The 22,006-nt window shown below is 39.7% G+C and overlaps 20 non-coding genes across 20 annotated transcripts; all 20 read left to right on the top strand.

Moving 5' to 3' along the window:
- The first annotated feature begins 233 nt into the window (after positions 1-233).
- trnat-cgu (transfer RNA threonine (anticodon CGU)) lies at positions 234-305 on the top strand. The gene has a single exon. It is a non-coding gene; the product is annotated as a tRNA-Thr (tRNA).
- Positions 306-1,355: 1,050 nt separating this feature from the next.
- On the top strand, positions 1,356-1,427 carry trnat-cgu (transfer RNA threonine (anticodon CGU)). The gene has a single exon. It is a non-coding gene; the product is annotated as a tRNA-Thr (tRNA).
- Positions 1,428-2,477: 1,050 nt separating this feature from the next.
- On the top strand, positions 2,478-2,549 carry trnat-cgu (transfer RNA threonine (anticodon CGU)). The gene has a single exon. It is a non-coding gene; the product is annotated as a tRNA-Thr (tRNA).
- A 1,050-nt stretch (positions 2,550-3,599) lies between these two features.
- Positions 3,600-3,671, top strand: trnat-cgu (transfer RNA threonine (anticodon CGU)). The gene has a single exon. It is a non-coding gene; the product is annotated as a tRNA-Thr (tRNA).
- A 1,050-nt stretch (positions 3,672-4,721) lies between these two features.
- On the top strand, positions 4,722-4,793 carry trnat-cgu (transfer RNA threonine (anticodon CGU)). Its single transcript has one exon. It is a non-coding gene; the product is annotated as a tRNA-Thr (tRNA).
- A 1,050-nt stretch (positions 4,794-5,843) lies between these two features.
- On the top strand, positions 5,844-5,915 carry trnat-cgu (transfer RNA threonine (anticodon CGU)). The gene has a single exon. It is a non-coding gene; the product is annotated as a tRNA-Thr (tRNA).
- Positions 5,916-6,965: 1,050 nt separating this feature from the next.
- trnat-cgu (transfer RNA threonine (anticodon CGU)) lies at positions 6,966-7,037 on the top strand. The gene has a single exon. It is a non-coding gene; the product is annotated as a tRNA-Thr (tRNA).
- A 1,050-nt stretch (positions 7,038-8,087) lies between these two features.
- On the top strand, positions 8,088-8,159 carry trnat-cgu (transfer RNA threonine (anticodon CGU)). Its single transcript has one exon. It is a non-coding gene; the product is annotated as a tRNA-Thr (tRNA).
- A 1,050-nt stretch (positions 8,160-9,209) lies between these two features.
- On the top strand, positions 9,210-9,281 carry trnat-cgu (transfer RNA threonine (anticodon CGU)). Its single transcript has one exon. It is a non-coding gene; the product is annotated as a tRNA-Thr (tRNA).
- A 1,050-nt stretch (positions 9,282-10,331) lies between these two features.
- Positions 10,332-10,403, top strand: trnat-cgu (transfer RNA threonine (anticodon CGU)). The gene has a single exon. It is a non-coding gene; the product is annotated as a tRNA-Thr (tRNA).
- Positions 10,404-11,453: 1,050 nt separating this feature from the next.
- trnat-cgu (transfer RNA threonine (anticodon CGU)) lies at positions 11,454-11,525 on the top strand. The gene has a single exon. It is a non-coding gene; the product is annotated as a tRNA-Thr (tRNA).
- A 1,050-nt stretch (positions 11,526-12,575) lies between these two features.
- trnat-cgu (transfer RNA threonine (anticodon CGU)) lies at positions 12,576-12,647 on the top strand. The gene has a single exon. It is a non-coding gene; the product is annotated as a tRNA-Thr (tRNA).
- Positions 12,648-13,697: 1,050 nt separating this feature from the next.
- Positions 13,698-13,769, top strand: trnat-cgu (transfer RNA threonine (anticodon CGU)). Its single transcript has one exon. It is a non-coding gene; the product is annotated as a tRNA-Thr (tRNA).
- Positions 13,770-14,819: 1,050 nt separating this feature from the next.
- Positions 14,820-14,891, top strand: trnat-cgu (transfer RNA threonine (anticodon CGU)). The gene has a single exon. It is a non-coding gene; the product is annotated as a tRNA-Thr (tRNA).
- Positions 14,892-15,941: 1,050 nt separating this feature from the next.
- On the top strand, positions 15,942-16,013 carry trnat-cgu (transfer RNA threonine (anticodon CGU)). The gene has a single exon. It is a non-coding gene; the product is annotated as a tRNA-Thr (tRNA).
- A 1,050-nt stretch (positions 16,014-17,063) lies between these two features.
- trnat-cgu (transfer RNA threonine (anticodon CGU)) lies at positions 17,064-17,135 on the top strand. Its single transcript has one exon. It is a non-coding gene; the product is annotated as a tRNA-Thr (tRNA).
- Positions 17,136-18,185: 1,050 nt separating this feature from the next.
- On the top strand, positions 18,186-18,257 carry trnat-cgu (transfer RNA threonine (anticodon CGU)). The gene has a single exon. It is a non-coding gene; the product is annotated as a tRNA-Thr (tRNA).
- Positions 18,258-19,307: 1,050 nt separating this feature from the next.
- Positions 19,308-19,379, top strand: trnat-cgu (transfer RNA threonine (anticodon CGU)). The gene has a single exon. It is a non-coding gene; the product is annotated as a tRNA-Thr (tRNA).
- A 1,050-nt stretch (positions 19,380-20,429) lies between these two features.
- On the top strand, positions 20,430-20,501 carry trnat-cgu (transfer RNA threonine (anticodon CGU)). Its single transcript has one exon. It is a non-coding gene; the product is annotated as a tRNA-Thr (tRNA).
- A 1,050-nt stretch (positions 20,502-21,551) lies between these two features.
- trnat-cgu (transfer RNA threonine (anticodon CGU)) lies at positions 21,552-21,623 on the top strand. The gene has a single exon. It is a non-coding gene; the product is annotated as a tRNA-Thr (tRNA).
- The last annotated feature ends 383 nt before the right edge of the window (positions 21,624-22,006 follow it).

The following is a 22,006-nucleotide window of genomic DNA, read 5'->3' as shown; positions in this document are numbered from 1 at the left end:
CATTCACTCATTTTTATGCAGTTCAGGTGGTGGGGTGGCCGAGTGGTAAGGGGTTGGTCTTGTAGACCAAAGATCGTGGGTTCGACCGCTGTCCGTGCCTATTCGTTTCTCGAAGTTTCTAGTCCTGTCTCTTCTTGTCTTTCGCGTTTTGTAATCCGCGCAGCAGACATATCATGCCTCACTTATCATTGTTGTTTTTTGTCATTCAATTTTTCAATCTCATGTGTCTCTTTGGCATGGTGGCCAAGTGGTAAGGCGTTGGTCTCGTAAACCAAAGATCGTGGGTTCAACCCCCATCCGTGCCTCGATGTTGGATTGCGGAATTCTATCATGTTTCTTTCCTCATTTTCAAAGGTCAGTTTTTCAATGTTGTTGAAAATGTAATAATTACAAGCATGTCTTCACCTTGTACATGGAAGTGAAGTGCTTCTCTAATTTACAGAAAATTATAGCAGAACTGTTTTCCCAAACATAGCTTTTTTATTGATTGTTTTTGCTGTACATAATTTCCAGCTACCTTTGTAAAACATTATTGACCGAGTTGTCCCATGCTAATCCTGAATTTCCAAAAGGCTTCCACATTAATCACATTTCTAGATTCTGTTGAGGTGTGATCCTCCTTGATCAATGGGATGTTTGCAATGTGTGCTGGTATACTCAGAACAATTAACCAAATACCTCTGTCTGGTGAACTTGAAGTGTTTCCTTTTGAAACCTACGGTCATTCCAGAGAATCTTTCCACCTCTCTTGTGAACATGCCACTACTCCCCAACAAGTCATACCCCAGACAGATAAAAGGACCCTTTTTAATTAACCAAGCTAACTGTGGCCAAAGTGACAATTTTATCAACGATTGAAAGTTGAGCATTATGCCATCCTAACGCACGCAGAATCAACCATTCTTTTTGTAGATGAATGTGCTTCTTTAATTGACAAAGATTATGTGAATCCAAATTAATCATTTTAGTTTGAGGTCAATGGACAGATAACGTTTACATCAATTTACGTAATGTGCCCTTTTCTTGATTGCTGGTCTGTTTAATTCACATAATAATTTGTACAGCTCGGCCGTGGGAAGGTGGGCAGCTGCAAAGATATTGACTTAATAATGATAGTTCATTCATTCACTCATTTTTATGCAGTTCAGGTGGTGGGGTGGCCGAGTGGTAAGGGGTTGGTCTTGTAGACCAAAGATCGTGGGTTCGACCGCTGTCCGTGCCTATTCGTTTCTCGAAGTTTCTAGTCCTGTCTCTTCTTGTCTTTCGCGTTTTGTAATCCGCGCAGCAGACATATCATGCCTCACTTATCATTGTAGTTTTTTATCATTCAATTTTTTAATCTCGTGCGTCTCTTTGGCATGGTGGCCAAGTGGTAAGGCGTTGGTCTCGTAAACCAAAGGTCATGGGTTCAACCCCCATCCGTGCCTCGATGTTGGATTGCGGAATTCTATCATGTTTCTTTCCTCATTTTCAAAGGTCAGTTTTTCAATGTTGTTGAAAATGTAATAATTACAAGCATGTCTTCACCTTGTACATGGAAGTGAAGTGCTTCTCTAATTTACAGAAAATTATAGCAGAACTGTTTTCCCAAACATAGCTTTTTTATTGATTGTTTTTGCTGTACATAATTTCCAGCTACCTTTGTAAAACATTATTGACCGAGTTGTCCCATGCTAATCCTGAATTTCCAAAAGGCTTCCACATTAATCACATTTCTAGATTCTGTTGAGGTGTGATCCTCCTTGATCAATGGGATGTTTGCAATGTGTGCTGGTATACTCAGAACAATTAACCAAATACCTCTGTCTGGTGAACTTGAAGTGTTTCCTTTTGAAACCTACGGTCATTCCAGAGAATCTTTCCACCTCTCTTGTGAACATGCCACTACTCCCCAACAAGTCATACCCCAGACAGATAAAAGGACCCTTTTTAATTAACCAAGCTAACTGTGGCCAAAGTGACAATTTTATCAACGATTGAAAGTTGAGCATTATGCCATCCTAACGCACGCAGAATCAACCATTCTTTTTGTAGATGAATGTGCTTCTTTAATTGACAAAGATTATGTGAATCCAAATTAATCATTTTAGTTTGAGGTCAATGGACAGATAACGTTTACATCAATTTACGTAATGTGGCCTTTTCTTCATTGCTGGTCTGTTTAATTCACATAGTAATTTGTACAGCTTGGCCGTGGGACGGTGGGCAGCTGCAAAGATATTGACTCAATAATGATAGTTCATTCATTCACTCATTTTTATGCAGTTCAGGTGGTGGGGTGGCCGAGTGGTAAGGGGTTGGTCTTGTAGACCAAAGATCGTGGGTTCGACCGCTGTCCGTGCCTATTCGTTTCTCGAAGTTTCTAGTCCTGTCTCTTCTTGTCTTTCGCGTTTTGTAATCCGCGCAGCAGACATATCATGCCTCACTTATCATTGTTGTTTTTTGTCATTCAATTTTTCAATCTCATGTGTCTCTTTGGCATGGTGGCCAAGTGGTAAGGCGTTGGTCTCGTAAACCAAAGATCGTGGGTTCAACCCCCATCCGTGCCTCGATGTTGGATTGCGGAATTCTATCATGTTTCTTTCCTCATTTTCAAAGGTCAGTTTTTCAATGTTGTTGAAAATGTAATAATTACAAGCATGTCTTCACCTTGTACATGGAAGTGAAGTGCTTCTCTAATTTACAGAAAATTATAGCAGAACTGTTTTCCCAAACATAGCTTTTTTATTGATTGTTTTTGCTGTACATAATTTCCAGCTACCTTTGTAAAACATTATTGACCGAGTTGTCCCATGCTAATCCTGAATTTCCAAAAGGCTTCCACATTAATCACATTTCTAGATTCTGTTGAGGTGTGATCCTCCTTGATCAATGGGATGTTTGCAATGTGTGCTGGTATACTCAGAACAATTAACCAAATACCTCTGTCTGGTGAACTTGAAGTGTTTCCTTTTGAAACCTACGGTCATTCCAGAGAATCTTTCCACCTCTCTTGTGAACATGCCACTACTCCCCAACAAGTCATACCCCAGACAGATAAAAGGACCCTTTTTAATTAACCAAGCTAACTGTGGCCAAAGTGACAATTTTATCAACGATTGAAAGTTGAGCATTATGCCATCCTAACGCACGCAGAATCAACCATTCTTTTTGTAGATGAATGTGCTTCTTTAATTGACAAAGATTATGTGAATCCAAATTAATCATTTTAGTTTGAGGTCAATGGACAGATAACGTTTACATCAATTTACGTAATGTGCCCTTTTCTTGATTGCTGGTCTGTTTAATTCACATAATAATTTGTACAGCTCGGCCGTGGGAAGGTGGGCAGCTGCAAAGATATTGACTTAATAATGATAGTTCATTCATTCACTCATTTTTATGCAGTTCAGGTGGTGGGGTGGCCGAGTGGTAAGGGGTTGGTCTTGTAGACCAAAGATCGTGGGTTCGACCGCTGTCCGTGCCTATTCGTTTCTCGAAGTTTCTAGTCCTGTCTCTTCTTGTCTTTCGCGTTTTGTAATCCGCGCAGCAGACATATCATGCCTCACTTATCATTGTAGTTTTTTATCATTCAATTTTTTAATCTCGTGCGTCTCTTTGGCATGGTGGCCAAGTGGTAAGGCGTTGGTCTCGTAAACCAAAGGTCATGGGTTCAACCCCCATCCGTGCCTCGATGTTGGATTGCGGAATTCTATCATGTTTCTTTCCTCATTTTCAAAGGTCAGTTTTTCAATGTTGTTGAAAATGTAATAATTACAAGCATGTCTTCACCTTGTACATGGAAGTGAAGTGCTTCTCTAATTTACAGAAAATTATAGCAGAACTGTTTTCCCAAACATAGCTTTTTTATTGATTGTTTTTGCTGTACATAATTTCCAGCTACCTTTGTAAAACATTATTGACCGAGTTGTCCCATGCTAATCCTGAATTTCCAAAAGGCTTCCACATTAATCACATTTCTAGATTCTGTTGAGGTGTGATCCTCCTTGATCAATGGGATGTTTGCAATGTGTGCTGGTATACTCAGAACAATTAACCAAATACCTCTGTCTGGTGAACTTGAAGTGTTTCCTTTTGAAACCTACGGTCATTCCAGAGAATCTTTCCACCTCTCTTGTGAACATGCCACTACTCCCCAACAAGTCATACCCCAGACAGATAAAAGGACCCTTTTTAATTAACCAAGCTAACTGTGGCCAAAGTGACAATTTTATCAACGATTGAAAGTTGAGCATTATGCCATCCTAACGCACGCAGAATCAACCATTCTTTTTGTAGATGAATGTGCTTCTTTAATTGACAAAGATTATGTGAATCCAAATTAATCATTTTAGTTTGAGGTCAATGGACAGATAACGTTTACATCAATTTACGTAATGTGGCCTTTTCTTCATTGCTGGTCTGTTTAATTCACATAGTAATTTGTACAGCTTGGCCGTGGGACGGTGGGCAGCTGCAAAGATATTGACTCAATAATGATAGTTCATTCATTCACTCATTTTTATGCAGTTCAGGTGGTGGGGTGGCCGAGTGGTAAGGGGTTGGTCTTGTAGACCAAAGATCGTGGGTTCGACCGCTGTCCGTGCCTATTCGTTTCTCGAAGTTTCTAGTCCTGTCTCTTCTTGTCTTTCGCGTTTTGTAATCCGCGCAGCAGACATATCATGCCTCACTTATCATTGTTGTTTTTTGTCATTCAATTTTTCAATCTCATGTGTCTCTTTGGCATGGTGGCCAAGTGGTAAGGCGTTGGTCTCGTAAACCAAAGATCGTGGGTTCAACCCCCATCCGTGCCTCGATGTTGGATTGCGGAATTCTATCATGTTTCTTTCCTCATTTTCAAAGGTCAGTTTTTCAATGTTGTTGAAAATGTAATAATTACAAGCATGTCTTCACCTTGTACATGGAAGTGAAGTGCTTCTCTAATTTACAGAAAATTATAGCAGAACTGTTTTCCCAAACATAGCTTTTTTATTGATTGTTTTTGCTGTACATAATTTCCAGCTACCTTTGTAAAACATTATTGACCGAGTTGTCCCATGCTAATCCTGAATTTCCAAAAGGCTTCCACATTAATCACATTTCTAGATTCTGTTGAGGTGTGATCCTCCTTGATCAATGGGATGTTTGCAATGTGTGCTGGTATACTCAGAACAATTAACCAAATACCTCTGTCTGGTGAACTTGAAGTGTTTCCTTTTGAAACCTACGGTCATTCCAGAGAATCTTTCCACCTCTCTTGTGAACATGCCACTACTCCCCAACAAGTCATACCCCAGACAGATAAAAGGACCCTTTTTAATTAACCAAGCTAACTGTGGCCAAAGTGACAATTTTATCAACGATTGAAAGTTGAGCATTATGCCATCCTAACGCACGCAGAATCAACCATTCTTTTTGTAGATGAATGTGCTTCTTTAATTGACAAAGATTATGTGAATCCAAATTAATCATTTTAGTTTGAGGTCAATGGACAGATAACGTTTACATCAATTTACGTAATGTGCCCTTTTCTTGATTGCTGGTCTGTTTAATTCACATAATAATTTGTACAGCTCGGCCGTGGGAAGGTGGGCAGCTGCAAAGATATTGACTTAATAATGATAGTTCATTCATTCACTCATTTTTATGCAGTTCAGGTGGTGGGGTGGCCGAGTGGTAAGGGGTTGGTCTTGTAGACCAAAGATCGTGGGTTCGACCGCTGTCCGTGCCTATTCGTTTCTCGAAGTTTCTAGTCCTGTCTCTTCTTGTCTTTCGCGTTTTGTAATCCGCGCAGCAGACATATCATGCCTCACTTATCATTGTAGTTTTTTATCATTCAATTTTTTAATCTCGTGCGTCTCTTTGGCATGGTGGCCAAGTGGTAAGGCGTTGGTCTCGTAAACCAAAGGTCATGGGTTCAACCCCCATCCGTGCCTCGATGTTGGATTGCGGAATTCTATCATGTTTCTTTCCTCATTTTCAAAGGTCAGTTTTTCAATGTTGTTGAAAATGTAATAATTACAAGCATGTCTTCACCTTGTACATGGAAGTGAAGTGCTTCTCTAATTTACAGAAAATTATAGCAGAACTGTTTTCCCAAACATAGCTTTTTTATTGATTGTTTTTGCTGTACATAATTTCCAGCTACCTTTGTAAAACATTATTGACCGAGTTGTCCCATGCTAATCCTGAATTTCCAAAAGGCTTCCACATTAATCACATTTCTAGATTCTGTTGAGGTGTGATCCTCCTTGATCAATGGGATGTTTGCAATGTGTGCTGGTATACTCAGAACAATTAACCAAATACCTCTGTCTGGTGAACTTGAAGTGTTTCCTTTTGAAACCTACGGTCATTCCAGAGAATCTTTCCACCTCTCTTGTGAACATGCCACTACTCCCCAACAAGTCATACCCCAGACAGATAAAAGGACCCTTTTTAATTAACCAAGCTAACTGTGGCCAAAGTGACAATTTTATCAACGATTGAAAGTTGAGCATTATGCCATCCTAACGCACGCAGAATCAACCATTCTTTTTGTAGATGAATGTGCTTCTTTAATTGACAAAGATTATGTGAATCCAAATTAATCATTTTAGTTTGAGGTCAATGGACAGATAACGTTTACATCAATTTACGTAATGTGGCCTTTTCTTCATTGCTGGTCTGTTTAATTCACATAGTAATTTGTACAGCTTGGCCGTGGGACGGTGGGCAGCTGCAAAGATATTGACTCAATAATGATAGTTCATTCATTCACTCATTTTTATGCAGTTCAGGTGGTGGGGTGGCCGAGTGGTAAGGGGTTGGTCTTGTAGACCAAAGATCGTGGGTTCGACCGCTGTCCGTGCCTATTCGTTTCTCGAAGTTTCTAGTCCTGTCTCTTCTTGTCTTTCGCGTTTTGTAATCCGCGCAGCAGACATATCATGCCTCACTTATCATTGTTGTTTTTTGTCATTCAATTTTTCAATCTCATGTGTCTCTTTGGCATGGTGGCCAAGTGGTAAGGCGTTGGTCTCGTAAACCAAAGATCGTGGGTTCAACCCCCATCCGTGCCTCGATGTTGGATTGCGGAATTCTATCATGTTTCTTTCCTCATTTTCAAAGGTCAGTTTTTCAATGTTGTTGAAAATGTAATAATTACAAGCATGTCTTCACCTTGTACATGGAAGTGAAGTGCTTCTCTAATTTACAGAAAATTATAGCAGAACTGTTTTCCCAAACATAGCTTTTTTATTGATTGTTTTTGCTGTACATAATTTCCAGCTACCTTTGTAAAACATTATTGACCGAGTTGTCCCATGCTAATCCTGAATTTCCAAAAGGCTTCCACATTAATCACATTTCTAGATTCTGTTGAGGTGTGATCCTCCTTGATCAATGGGATGTTTGCAATGTGTGCTGGTATACTCAGAACAATTAACCAAATACCTCTGTCTGGTGAACTTGAAGTGTTTCCTTTTGAAACCTACGGTCATTCCAGAGAATCTTTCCACCTCTCTTGTGAACATGCCACTACTCCCCAACAAGTCATACCCCAGACAGATAAAAGGACCCTTTTTAATTAACCAAGCTAACTGTGGCCAAAGTGACAATTTTATCAACGATTGAAAGTTGAGCATTATGCCATCCTAACGCACGCAGAATCAACCATTCTTTTTGTAGATGAATGTGCTTCTTTAATTGACAAAGATTATGTGAATCCAAATTAATCATTTTAGTTTGAGGTCAATGGACAGATAACGTTTACATCAATTTACGTAATGTGGCCTTTTCTTCATTGCTGGTCTGTTTAATTCACATAGTAATTTGTACAGCTTGGCCGTGGGACGGTGGGCAGCTGCAAAGATATTGACTCAATAATGATAGTTCATTCATTCACTCATTTTTATGCAGTTCAGGTGGTGGGGTGGCCGAGTGGTAAGGGGTTGGTCTTGTAGACCAAAGATCGTGGGTTCGACCGCTGTCCGTGCCTATTCGTTTCTCGAAGTTTCTAGTCCTGTCTCTTCTTGTCTTTCGCGTTTTGTAATCCGCGCAGCAGACATATCATGCCTCACTTATCATTGTTGTTTTTTGTCATTCAATTTTTCAATCTCATGTGTCTCTTTGGCATGGTGGCCAAGTGGTAAGGCGTTGGTCTCGTAAACCAAAGATCGTGGGTTCAACCCCCATCCGTGCCTCGATGTTGGATTGCGGAATTCTATCATGTTTCTTTCCTCATTTTCAAAGGTCAGTTTTTCAATGTTGTTGAAAATGTAATAATTACAAGCATGTCTTCACCTTGTACATGGAAGTGAAGTGCTTCTCTAATTTACAGAAAATTATAGCAGAACTGTTTTCCCAAACATAGCTTTTTTATTGATTGTTTTTGCTGTACATAATTTCCAGCTACCTTTGTAAAACATTATTGACCGAGTTGTCCCATGCTAATCCTGAATTTCCAAAAGGCTTCCACATTAATCACATTTCTAGATTCTGTTGAGGTGTGATCCTCCTTGATCAATGGGATGTTTGCAATGTGTGCTGGTATACTCAGAACAATTAACCAAATACCTCTGTCTGGTGAACTTGAAGTGTTTCCTTTTGAAACCTACGGTCATTCCAGAGAATCTTTCCACCTCTCTTGTGAACATGCCACTACTCCCCAACAAGTCATACCCCAGACAGATAAAAGGACCCTTTTTAATTAACCAAGCTAACTGTGGCCAAAGTGACAATTTTATCAACGATTGAAAGTTGAGCATTATGCCATCCTAACGCACGCAGAATCAACCATTCTTTTTGTAGATGAATGTGCTTCTTTAATTGACAAAGATTATGTGAATCCAAATTAATCATTTTAGTTTGAGGTCAATGGACAGATAACGTTTACATCAATTTACGTAATGTGCCCTTTTCTTGATTGCTGGTCTGTTTAATTCACATAATAATTTGTACAGCTCGGCCGTGGGAAGGTGGGCAGCTGCAAAGATATTGACTTAATAATGATAGTTCATTCATTCACTCATTTTTATGCAGTTCAGGTGGTGGGGTGGCCGAGTGGTAAGGGGTTGGTCTTGTAGACCAAAGATCGTGGGTTCGACCGCTGTCCGTGCCTATTCGTTTCTCGAAGTTTCTAGTCCTGTCTCTTCTTGTCTTTCGCGTTTTGTAATCCGCGCAGCAGACATATCATGCCTCACTTATCATTGTAGTTTTTTATCATTCAATTTTTTAATCTCGTGCGTCTCTTTGGCATGGTGGCCAAGTGGTAAGGCGTTGGTCTCGTAAACCAAAGGTCATGGGTTCAACCCCCATCCGTGCCTCGATGTTGGATTGCGGAATTCTATCATGTTTCTTTCCTCATTTTCAAAGGTCAGTTTTTCAATGTTGTTGAAAATGTAATAATTACAAGCATGTCTTCACCTTGTACATGGAAGTGAAGTGCTTCTCTAATTTACAGAAAATTATAGCAGAACTGTTTTCCCAAACATAGCTTTTTTATTGATTGTTTTTGCTGTACATAATTTCCAGCTACCTTTGTAAAACATTATTGACCGAGTTGTCCCATGCTAATCCTGAATTTCCAAAAGGCTTCCACATTAATCACATTTCTAGATTCTGTTGAGGTGTGATCCTCCTTGATCAATGGGATGTTTGCAATGTGTGCTGGTATACTCAGAACAATTAACCAAATACCTCTGTCTGGTGAACTTGAAGTGTTTCCTTTTGAAACCTACGGTCATTCCAGAGAATCTTTCCACCTCTCTTGTGAACATGCCACTACTCCCCAACAAGTCATACCCCAGACAGATAAAAGGACCCTTTTTAATTAACCAAGCTAACTGTGGCCAAAGTGACAATTTTATCAACGATTGAAAGTTGAGCATTATGCCATCCTAACGCACGCAGAATCAACCATTCTTTTTGTAGATGAATGTGCTTCTTTAATTGACAAAGATTATGTGAATCCAAATTAATCATTTTAGTTTGAGGTCAATGGACAGATAACGTTTACATCAATTTACGTAATGTGGCCTTTTCTTCATTGCTGGTCTGTTTAATTCACATAGTAATTTGTACAGCTTGGCCGTGGGACGGTGGGCAGCTGCAAAGATATTGACTCAATAATGATAGTTCATTCATTCACTCATTTTTATGCAGTTCAGGTGGTGGGGTGGCCGAGTGGTAAGGGGTTGGTCTTGTAGACCAAAGATCGTGGGTTCGACCGCTGTCCGTGCCTATTCGTTTCTCGAAGTTTCTAGTCCTGTCTCTTCTTGTCTTTCGCGTTTTGTAATCCGCGCAGCAGACATATCATGCCTCACTTATCATTGTTGTTTTTTGTCATTCAATTTTTCAATCTCATGTGTCTCTTTGGCATGGTGGCCAAGTGGTAAGGCGTTGGTCTCGTAAACCAAAGATCGTGGGTTCAACCCCCATCCGTGCCTCGATGTTGGATTGCGGAATTCTATCATGTTTCTTTCCTCATTTTCAAAGGTCAGTTTTTCAATGTTGTTGAAAATGTAATAATTACAAGCATGTCTTCACCTTGTACATGGAAGTGAAGTGCTTCTCTAATTTACAGAAAATTATAGCAGAACTGTTTTCCCAAACATAGCTTTTTTATTGATTGTTTTTGCTGTACATAATTTCCAGCTACCTTTGTAAAACATTATTGACCGAGTTGTCCCATGCTAATCCTGAATTTCCAAAAGGCTTCCACATTAATCACATTTCTAGATTCTGTTGAGGTGTGATCCTCCTTGATCAATGGGATGTTTGCAATGTGTGCTGGTATACTCAGAACAATTAACCAAATACCTCTGTCTGGTGAACTTGAAGTGTTTCCTTTTGAAACCTACGGTCATTCCAGAGAATCTTTCCACCTCTCTTGTGAACATGCCACTACTCCCCAACAAGTCATACCCCAGACAGATAAAAGGACCCTTTTTAATTAACCAAGCTAACTGTGGCCAAAGTGACAATTTTATCAACGATTGAAAGTTGAGCATTATGCCATCCTAACGCACGCAGAATCAACCATTCTTTTTGTAGATGAATGTGCTTCTTTAATTGACAAAGATTATGTGAATCCAAATTAATCATTTTAGTTTGAGGTCAATGGACAGATAACGTTTACATCAATTTACGTAATGTGCCCTTTTCTTGATTGCTGGTCTGTTTAATTCACATAATAATTTGTACAGCTCGGCCGTGGGAAGGTGGGCAGCTGCAAAGATATTGACTTAATAATGATAGTTCATTCATTCACTCATTTTTATGCAGTTCAGGTGGTGGGGTGGCCGAGTGGTAAGGGGTTGGTCTTGTAGACCAAAGATCGTGGGTTCGACCGCTGTCCGTGCCTATTCGTTTCTCGAAGTTTCTAGTCCTGTCTCTTCTTGTCTTTCGCGTTTTGTAATCCGCGCAGCAGACATATCATGCCTCACTTATCATTGTAGTTTTTTATCATTCAATTTTTTAATCTCGTGCGTCTCTTTGGCATGGTGGCCAAGTGGTAAGGCGTTGGTCTCGTAAACCAAAGGTCATGGGTTCAACCCCCATCCGTGCCTCGATGTTGGATTGCGGAATTCTATCATGTTTCTTTCCTCATTTTCAAAGGTCAGTTTTTCAATGTTGTTGAAAATGTAATAATTACAAGCATGTCTTCACCTTGTACATGGAAGTGAAGTGCTTCTCTAATTTACAGAAAATTATAGCAGAACTGTTTTCCCAAACATAGCTTTTTTATTGATTGTTTTTGCTGTACATAATTTCCAGCTACCTTTGTAAAACATTATTGACCGAGTTGTCCCATGCTAATCCTGAATTTCCAAAAGGCTTCCACATTAATCACATTTCTAGATTCTGTTGAGGTGTGATCCTCCTTGATCAATGGGATGTTTGCAATGTGTGCTGGTATACTCAGAACAATTAACCAAATACCTCTGTCTGGTGAACTTGAAGTGTTTCCTTTTGAAACCTACGGTCATTCCAGAGAATCTTTCCACCTCTCTTGTGAACATGCCACTACTCCCCAACAAGTCATACCCCAGACAGATAAAAGGACCCTTTTTAATTAACCAAGCTAACTGTGGCCAAAGTGACAATTTTATCAACGATTGAAAGTTGAGCATTATGCCATCCTAACGCACGCAGAATCAACCATTCTTTTTGTAGATGAATGTGCTTCTTTAATTGACAAAGATTATGTGAATCCAAATTAATCATTTTAGTTTGAGGTCAATGGACAGATAACGTTTACATCAATTTACGTAATGTGGCCTTTTCTTCATTGCTGGTCTGTTTAATTCACATAGTAATTTGTACAGCTTGGCCGTGGGACGGTGGGCAGCTGCAAAGATATTGACTCAATAATGATAGTTCATTCATTCACTCATTTTTATGCAGTTCAGGTGGTGGGGTGGCCGAGTGGTAAGGGGTTGGTCTTGTAGACCAAAGATCGTGGGTTCGACCGCTGTCCGTGCCTATTCGTTTCTCGAAGTTTCTAGTCCTGTCTCTTCTTGTCTTTCGCGTTTTGTAATCCGCGCAGCAGACATATCATGCCTCACTTATCATTGTTGTTTTTTGTCATTCAATTTTTCAATCTCATGTGTCTCTTTGGCATGGTGGCCAAGTGGTAAGGCGTTGGTCTCGTAAACCAAAGATCGTGGGTTCAACCCCCATCCGTGCCTCGATGTTGGATTGCGGAATTCTATCATGTTTCTTTCCTCATTTTCAAAGGTCAGTTTTTCAATGTTGTTGAAAATGTAATAATTACAAGCATGTCTTCACCTTGTACATGGAAGTGAAGTGCTTCTCTAATTTACAGAAAATTATAGCAGAACTGTTTTCCCAAACATAGCTTTTTTATTGATTGTTTTTGCTGTACATAATTTCCAGCTACCTTTGTAAAACATTATTGACCGAGTTGTCCCATGCTAATCCTGAATTTCCAAAAGGCTTCCACATTAATCACATTTCTAGATTCTGTTGAGGTGTGATCCTCCTTGATCAATGGGATGTTTGCAATGTGTGCTGGTATACTCAGAACAATTAACCAAATACCTCTGTCTGGTGAACTTGAAGTGTTTCCTTTTGAAACCTACGGTCATTCCAGAGAATCTTTCCACCTCTCTTGTGAACATGCCACTACTCCCCAACAAGTCATACCCCAGACAGATAAAAGGACCCTTTTTAATTAACCAAGCTAACTGTGGCCAAAGTGACAATTTTATCAACGATTGAAAGTTGAGCATTATGCCATCCTAACGCACGCAGAATCAACCATTCTTTTTGTAGATGAATGTGCTTCTTTAATTGACAAAGATTATGTGAATCCAAATTAATCATTTTAGTTTGAGGTCAATGGACAGATAACGTTTACATCAATTTACGTAATGTGCCCTTTTCTTGATTGCTGGTCTGTTTAATTCACATAATAATTTGTACAGCTCGGCCGTGGGAAGGTGGGCAGCTGCAAAGATATTGACTTAATAATGATAGTTCATTCATTCACTCATTTTTATGCAGTTCAGGTGGTGGGGTGGCCGAGTGGTAAGGGGTTGGTCTTGTAGACCAAAGATCGTGGGTTCGACCGCTGTCCGTGCCTATTCGTTTCTCGAAGTTTCTAGTCCTGTCTCTTCTTGTCTTTCGCGTTTTGTAATCCGCGCAGCAGACATATCATGCCTCACTTATCATTGTAGTTTTTTATCATTCAATTTTTTAATCTCGTGCGTCTCTTTGGCATGGTGGCCAAGTGGTAAGGCGTTGGTCTCGTAAACCAAAGGTCATGGGTTCAACCCCCATCCGTGCCTCGATGTTGGATTGCGGAATTCTATCATGTTTCTTTCCTCATTTTCAAAGGTCAGTTTTTCAATGTTGTTGAAAATGTAATAATTACAAGCATGTCTTCACCTTGTACATGGAAGTGAAGTGCTTCTCTAATTTACAGAAAATTATAGCAGAACTGTTTTCCCAAACATAGCTTTTTTATTGATTGTTTTTGCTGTACATAATTTCCAGCTACCTTTGTAAAACATTATTGACCGAGTTGTCCCATGCTAATCCTGAATTTCCAAAAGGCTTCCACATTAATCACATTTCTAGATTCTGTTGAGGTGTGATCCTCCTTGATCAATGGGATGTTTGCAATGTGTGCTGGTATACTCAGAACAATTAACCAAATACCTCTGTCTGGTGAACTTGAAGTGTTTCCTTTTGAAACCTACGGTCATTCCAGAGAATCTTTCCACCTCTCTTGTGAACATGCCACTACTCCCCAACAAGTCATACCCCAGACAGATAAAAGGACCCTTTTTAATTAACCAAGCTAACTGTGGCCAAAGTGACAATTTTATCAACGATTGAAAGTTGAGCATTATGCCATCCTAACGCACGCAGAATCAACCATTCTTTTTGTAGATGAATGTGCTTCTTTAATTGACAAAGATTATGTGAATCCAAATTAATCATTTTAGTTTGAGGTCAATGGACAGATAACGTTTACATCAATTTACGTAATGTGGCCTTTTCTTCATTGCTGGTCTGTTTAATTCACATAGTAATTTGTACAGCTTGGCCGTGGGACGGTGGGCAGCTGCAAAGATATTGACTCAATAATGATAGTTCATTCATTCACTCATTTTTATGCAGTTCAGGTGGTGGGGTGGCCGAGTGGTAAGGGGTTGGTCTTGTAGACCAAAGATCGTGGGTTCGACCGCTGTCCGTGCCTATTCATTTCTCGAAGTTTCTAGTCCTGTCTCTTCTTGTCTTTCGCGTTTTGTAATCCGCGCAGCAGACATATCATGCCTCACTTATCATTGTTGTTTTTTGTCATTCAATTTTTCAATCTCATGTGTCTCTTTGGCATGGTGGCCAAGTGGTAAGGCGTTGGTCTCGTAAACCAAAGATCGTGGGTTCAACCCCCATCCGTGCCTCGATGTTGGATTGCGGAATTCTATCATGTTTCTTTCCTCATTTTCAAAGGTCAGTTTTTCAATGTTGTTGAAAATGTAATAATTACAAGCATGTCTTCACCTTGTACATGGAAGTGAAGTGCTTCTCTAATTTACAGAAAATTATAGCAGAACTGTTTTCCCAAACATAGCTTTTTTATTGATTGTTTTTGCTGTACATAATTTCCAGCTACCTTTGTAAAACATTATTGACCGAGTTGTCCCATGCTAATCCTGAATTTCCAAAAGGCTTCCACATTAATCACATTTCTAGATTCTGTTGAGGTGTGATCCTCCTTGATCAATGGGATGTTTGCAATGTGTGCTGGTATACTCAGAACAATTAACCAAATACCTCTGTCTGGTGAACTTGAAGTGTTTCCTTTTGAAACCTACGGTCATTCCAGAGAATCTTTCCACCTCTCTTGTGAACATGCCACTACTCCCCAACAAGTCATACCCCAGACAGATAAAAGGACCCTTTTTAATTAACCAAGCTAACTGTGGCCAAAGTGACAATTTTATCAACGATTGAAAGTTGAGCATTATGCCATCCTAACGCACGCAGAATCAACCATTCTTTTTGTAGATGAATGTGCTTCTTTAATTGACAAAGATTATGTGAATCCAAATTAATCATTTTAGTTTGAGGTCAATGGACAGATAACGTTTACATCAATTTACGTAATGTGGCCTTTTCTTCATTGCTGGTCTGTTTAATTCACATAGTAATTTGTACAGCTTGGCCGTGGGACGGTGGGCAGCTGCAAAGATATTGACTCAATAATGATAGTTCATTCATTCACTCATTTTTATGCAGTTCAGGTGGTGGGGTGGCCGAGTGGTAAGGGGTTGGTCTTGTAGACCAAAGATCGTGGGTTCGACCGCTGTCCGTGCCTATTCGTTTCTCGAAGTTTCTAGTCCTGTCTCTTCTTGTCTTTCGCGTTTTGTAATCCGCGCAGCAGACATATCATGCCTCACTTATCATTGTTGTTTTTTGTCATTCAATTTTTCAATCTCGTGTGTCTCTTTGGCATGGTGGCCAAGTGGTAAGGCGTTGGTCTCGTAAACCAAAGATCGTGGGTTCAACCCCCATCCGTGCCTCGATGTTGGATTGCGGAATTCTATCATGTTTCTTTCCTCATTTTCAAAGGTCAGTTTTTCAATGTTGTTGAAAATGTAATAATTACAAGCATGTCTTCACCTTGTACATGGAAGTGAAGTGCTTCTCTAATTTACAGAAAATTATAGCAGAACTGTTTTCCCAAACATAGCTTTTTTATTGATTGTTTTTGCTGTACATAATTTCCAGCTACCTTTGTAAAACATTATTGACCGAGTTGTCCCATGCTAATCCTGAATTTCCAAAAGGCTTCCACATTAATCACATTTCTAGATTCTGTTGAGGTGTGATCCTCCTTGATCAATGGGATGTTTGCAATGTGTGCTGGTATACTCAGAACAATTAACCAAATACCTCTGTCTGGTGAACTTGAAGTGTTTCCTTTTGAAACCTACGGTCATTCCAGAGAATCTTTCCACCTCTCTTGTGAACATGCCACTACTCCCCAACAAGTCATACCCCAGACAGATAAAAGGACCCTTTTTAATTAACCAAGCTAACTGTGGCCAAAGTGACAATTTTATCAACGATTGAAAGTTGAGCATTATGCCATCCTAACGCACGCAGAATCAACCATTCTTTTTGTAGATGAATGTGCTTCTTTAATTGACAAAGATTATGTGAATCCAAATTAATCATTTTAGTTTGAGGTCAATGGACAGATAACGTTTACATCAATTTACGTAATGTGCCCTTTTCTTGATTGCTGGTCTGTTTAATTCACATAATAATTTGTACAGCTCGGCCGTGGGAAGGTGGGCAGCTGCAAAGATATTGACTTAATAATGATAGTTCATTCATTCACTCATTTTTATGCAGTTCAGGTGGTGGGGTGGCCGAGTGGTAAGGGGTTGGTCTTGTAGACCAAAGATCGTGGGTTCGACCGCTGTCCGTGCCTATTCGTTTCTCGAAGTTTCTAGTCCTGTCTCTTCTTGTCTTTCGCGTTTTGTAATCCGCGCAGCAGACATATCATGCCTCACTTATCATTGTAGTTTTTTATCATTCAATTTTTTAATCTCGTGTGTCTCTTTGGCATGGTGGCCAAGTGGTAAGGCGTTGGTCTCGTAAACCAAAGGTCATGGGTTCAACCCCCATCCGTGCCTCGATGTTGGATTGCGGAATTCTATCATGTTTCTTTCCTCATTTTCAAAGGTCAGTTTTTCAATGTTGTTGAAAATGTAATAATTACAAGCATGTCTTCACCTTGTACATGGAAGTGAAGTGCTTCTCTAATTTACAGAAAATTATAGCAGAACTGTTTTCCCAAACATAGCTTTTTTATTGATTGTTTTTGCTGTACATAATTTCCAGCTACCTTTGTAAAACATTATTGACCGAGTTGTCCCATGCTAATCCTGAATTTCCAAAAGGCTTCCACATTAATCACATTTCTAGATTCTGTTGAGGTGTGATCCTCCTTGATCAATGGGATGTTTGCAATGTGTGCTGGTATACTCAGAACAATTAACCAAATACCTCTGTCTGGTGAACTTGAAGTGTTTCCTTTTGAAACCTACGGTCATTCCAGAGAATCTTTCCACCTCTCTTGTGAACATGCCACTACTCCCCAACAAGTCATACCCCAGACAGATAAAAGGACCCTTTTTAATTAACCAAGCTAACTGTGGCCAAAGTGACAATTTTATCAACGATTGAAAGTTGAGCATTATGCCATCCTAACGCACGCAGAATCAACCATTCTTTTTGTAGATGAATGTGCTTCTTTAATTGACAAAGATTATGTGAATCCAAATTAATCATTTTAGTTTGAGGTCAATGGACAGATAACGTTTACATCAATTTACGTAATGTGGCCTTTTCTTCATTGCTGGTCTGTTTAATTCACATAGTAATTTGTACAGCTTGGCCGTGGGACGGTGGGCAGCTGCAAAGATATTGACTCAATAATGATAGTTCATTCATTCACTCATTTTTATGCAGTTCAGGTGGTGGGGTGGCCGAGTGGTAAGGGGTTGGTCTTGTAGACCAAAGATCGTGGGTTCGACCGCTGTCCGTGCCTATTCATTTCTCGAAGTTTCTAGTCCTGTCTCTTCTTGTCTTTCGCGTTTTGTAATCCGCGCAGCAGACATATCATGCCTCACTTATCATTGTTGTTTTTTGTCATTCAATTTTTCAATCTCATGTGTCTCTTTGGCATGGTGGCCAAGTGGTAAGGCGTTGGTCTCGTAAACCAAAGATCGTGGGTTCAACCCCCATCCGTGCCTCGATGTTGGATTGCGGAATTCTATCATGTTTCTTTCCTCATTTTCAAAGGTCAGTTTTTCAATGTTGTTGAAAATGTAATAATTACAAGCATGTCTTCACCTTGTACATGGAAGTGAAGTGCTTCTCTAATTTACAGAAAATTATAGCAGAACTGTTTTCCCAAACATAGCTTTTTTATTGATTGTTTTTGCTGTACATAATTTCCAGCTACCTTTGTAAAACATTATTGACCGAGTTGTCCCATGCTAATCCTGAATTTCCAAAAGGCTTCCACATTAATCACATTTCTAGATTCTGTTGAGGTGTGATCCTCCTTGATCAATGGGATGTTTGCAATGTGTGCTGGTATACTCAGAACAATTAACCAAATACCTCTGTCTGGTGAACTTGAAGTGTTTCCTTTTGAAACCTAAGGTCATTCCAGAGAATCTTTCCACCTCTCTTGTGAACATGCCACTACTCCCCAACAAGTCATACCCCAGACAGATAAAAGGACCCTTTTTAATTAACCAAGCTAACTGTGGCCAAAGTGACAATTTTATCAACGATTGAAAGTTGAGCATTATGCCATCCTAACGCACGCAGAATCAACCATTCTTTTTGTAGATGAATGTGCTTCTTTAATTGACAAAGATTATGTGAATCCAAATTAATCATTTTAGTTTGAGGTCAATGGACAGATAACGTTTACATCAATTTACGTAATGTGCCCTTTTCTTGATTGCTGGTCTGTTTAATTCACATAATAATTTGTACAGCTCGGCCGTGGGAAGGTGGGCAGCTGCAAAGATATTGACTTAATAATGATAGTTCATTCATTCACTCATTTTTATGCAGTTCAGGTGGTGGGGTGGCCGAGTGGTAAGGGGTTGGTCTTGTAGACCAAAGATCGTGGGTTCGACCGCTGTCCGTGCCTATTCGTTTCTCGAAGTTTCTAGTCCTGTCTCTTCTTGTCTTTCGCGTTTTGTAATCCGCGCAGCAGACATATCATGCCTCACTTATCATTGTAGTTTTTTATCATTCAATTTTTTAATCTCGTGTGTCTCTTTGGCATGGTGGCCAAGTGGTAAGGCGTTGGTCTCGTAAACCAAAGGTCATGGGTTCAACCCCCATCCGTGCCTCGATGTTGGATTGCGGAATTCTATCATGTTTCTTTCCTCATTTTCAAAGGTCAGTTTTTCAATGTTGTTGAAAATGTAATAATTACAAGCATGTCTTCACCTTGTACATGGAAGTGAAGTGCTTCTCTAATTTACAGAAAATTATAGCAGAACTGTTTTCCCAAACATAGCTTTTTTATTGATTGTTTTTGCTGTACATAATTTCCAGCTACCTTTGTAAAACATTATTGACCGAGTTGTCCCATGCTAATCCTGAATTTCCAAAAGGCTTCCACATTAATCACATTTCTAGATTCTGTTGAGGTGTGATCCTCCTTGATCAATGGGATGTTTGCAATGTGTGCTGGTATACTCAGAACAATTAACCAAATACCTCTGTCTGGTGAACTTGAAGTGTTTCCTTTTGAAACCTACGGTCATTCCAGAGAATCTTTCCACCTCTCTTGTGAACATGCCACTACTCCCCAACAAGTCATACCCCAGACAGATAAAAGGACCCTTTTTAATTAACCAAGCTAACTGTGGCCAAAGTGACAATTTTATCAACGATTGAAAGTTGAGCATTATGCCATCCTAACGCACGCAGAATCAACCATTCTTTTTGTAGATGAATGTGCTTCTTTAATTGACAAAGATTATGTGAATCCAAATTAATCATTTTAGTTTGAGGTCAATGGACAGATAACGTTTACATCAATTTACGTAATGTGGCCTTTTCTTCATTGCTGGTCTGTTTAATTCACATAGTAATTTGTACAGCTTGGCCGTGGGACGGTGGGCAGCTGCAAAGATATTGACTCAATAATGATAGTTCATTCATTCACTCATTTTTATGCAGTTCAGGTGGTGGGGTGGCCGAGTGGTAAGGGGTTGGTCTTGTAGACCAAAGATCGTGGGTTCGACCGCTGTCCGTGCCTATTCATTTCTCGAAGTTTCTAGTCCTGTCTCTTCTTGTCTTTCGCGTTTTGTAATCCGCGCAGCAGACATATCATGCCTCACTTATCATTGTTGTTTTTTGTCATTCAATTTTTCAATCTCATGTGTCTCTTTGGCATGGTGGCCAAGTGGTAAGGCGTTGGTCTCGTAAACCAAAGATCGTGGGTTCAACCCCCATCCGTGCCTCGATGTTGGATTGCGGAATTCTATCATGTTTCTTTCCTCATTTTCAAAGGTCAGTTTTTCAATGTTGTTGAAAATGTAATAATTACAAGCATGTCTTCACCTTGTACATGGAAGTGAAGTGCTTCTCTAATTTACAGAAAATTATAGCAGAACTGTTTTCCCAAACATAGCTTTTTTATTGATTGTTTTTGCTGTACATAATTTCCAGCTACCTTTGTAAAACATTATTGACCGAGTTGTCCCATGCTAATCCTGAATTTCCAAAAGGCTTCCACATTAATCACATTTCTAGATTCTGTTGAGGTGTGATCCTCCTTGATCAATGGGATGTTTGCAATGTGTGCTGGTATACTCAGAACAATTAACCAAATACCTCTGTCTGGTGAACTTGAAGTGTTTCCTTTTGAAACCTAAGGTCATTCCAGAGAATCTTTCCACCTCTCTTGTGAACATGCCACTACTCCCCAACAAGTCATACCCCAGACAGATAAAAGGACCCTTTTTAATTAACCAAGCTAACTGTGGCCAAAGTGACAATTTTATCAACGATTGAAAGTTGAGCATTATGCCATCCTAACGCACGCAGAATCAACCATTCTTTTTGTAGATGAATGTGCTTCTTTAATTGACAAAGATTATGTGAATCCAAATTAATCATTTTAGTTTGAGGTCAATGGACAGATAACGTTTACATCAATTTACGTAATGTGCCCTTTTCTTGATTGCTGGTCTGTTTAATTCACATAATAATTTGTACAGCTCGGCCGTGGGAAGGTGGGCAGCTGCAAAGATATTGACTTAATAATGATAGTTCATTCATTCACTCATTTTTATGCAGTTCAGGTGGTGGGGTGGCCGAGTGGTAAGGGGTTGGTCTTGTAGACCAAAGATCGTGGGTTCGACCGCTGTCCGTGCCTATTCGTTTCTCGAAGTTTCTAGTCCTGTCTCTTCTTGTCTTTCGCGTTTTGTAATCCGCGCAGCAGACATATCATGCCTCACTTATCATTGTAGTTTTTTATCATTCAATTTTTTAATCTCGTGTGTCTCTTTGGCATGGTGGCCAAGTGGTAAGGCGTTGGTCTCGTAAACCAAAGGTCATGGGTTCAACCCCCATCCGTGCCTCGATGTTGGATTGCGGAATTCTATCATGTTTCTTTCCTCATTTTCAAAGGTCAGTTTTTCAATGTTGTTGAAAATGTAATAATTACAAGCATGTCTTCACCTTGTACATGGAAGTGAAGTGCTTCTCTAATTTACAGAAAATTATAGCAGAACTGTTTTCCCAAACATAGCTTTTTTATTGATTGTTTTTGCTGTACATAATTTCCAGCTACCTTTGTAAAACATTATTGACCGAGTTGTCCCATGCTAATCCTGAATTTCCAAAAGGCTTCCACATTAATCACATTTCTAGATTCTGTTGAGGTGTGATCCTCCTTGATCAATGGGATGTTTGCAATGTGTGCTGGTATACTCAGAACAATTAACCAAATACCTCTGTCTGG

The sequence above is a fragment of the Conger conger genome, chromosome 5 (assembly GCF_963514075.1).
Source record: "Conger conger chromosome 5, fConCon1.1, whole genome shotgun sequence".
NCBI lineage: Eukaryota > Metazoa > Chordata > Actinopteri > Anguilliformes > Congridae > Conger > Conger conger.
This window is presented reverse-complemented; position numbering and strand designations above follow the sequence as displayed.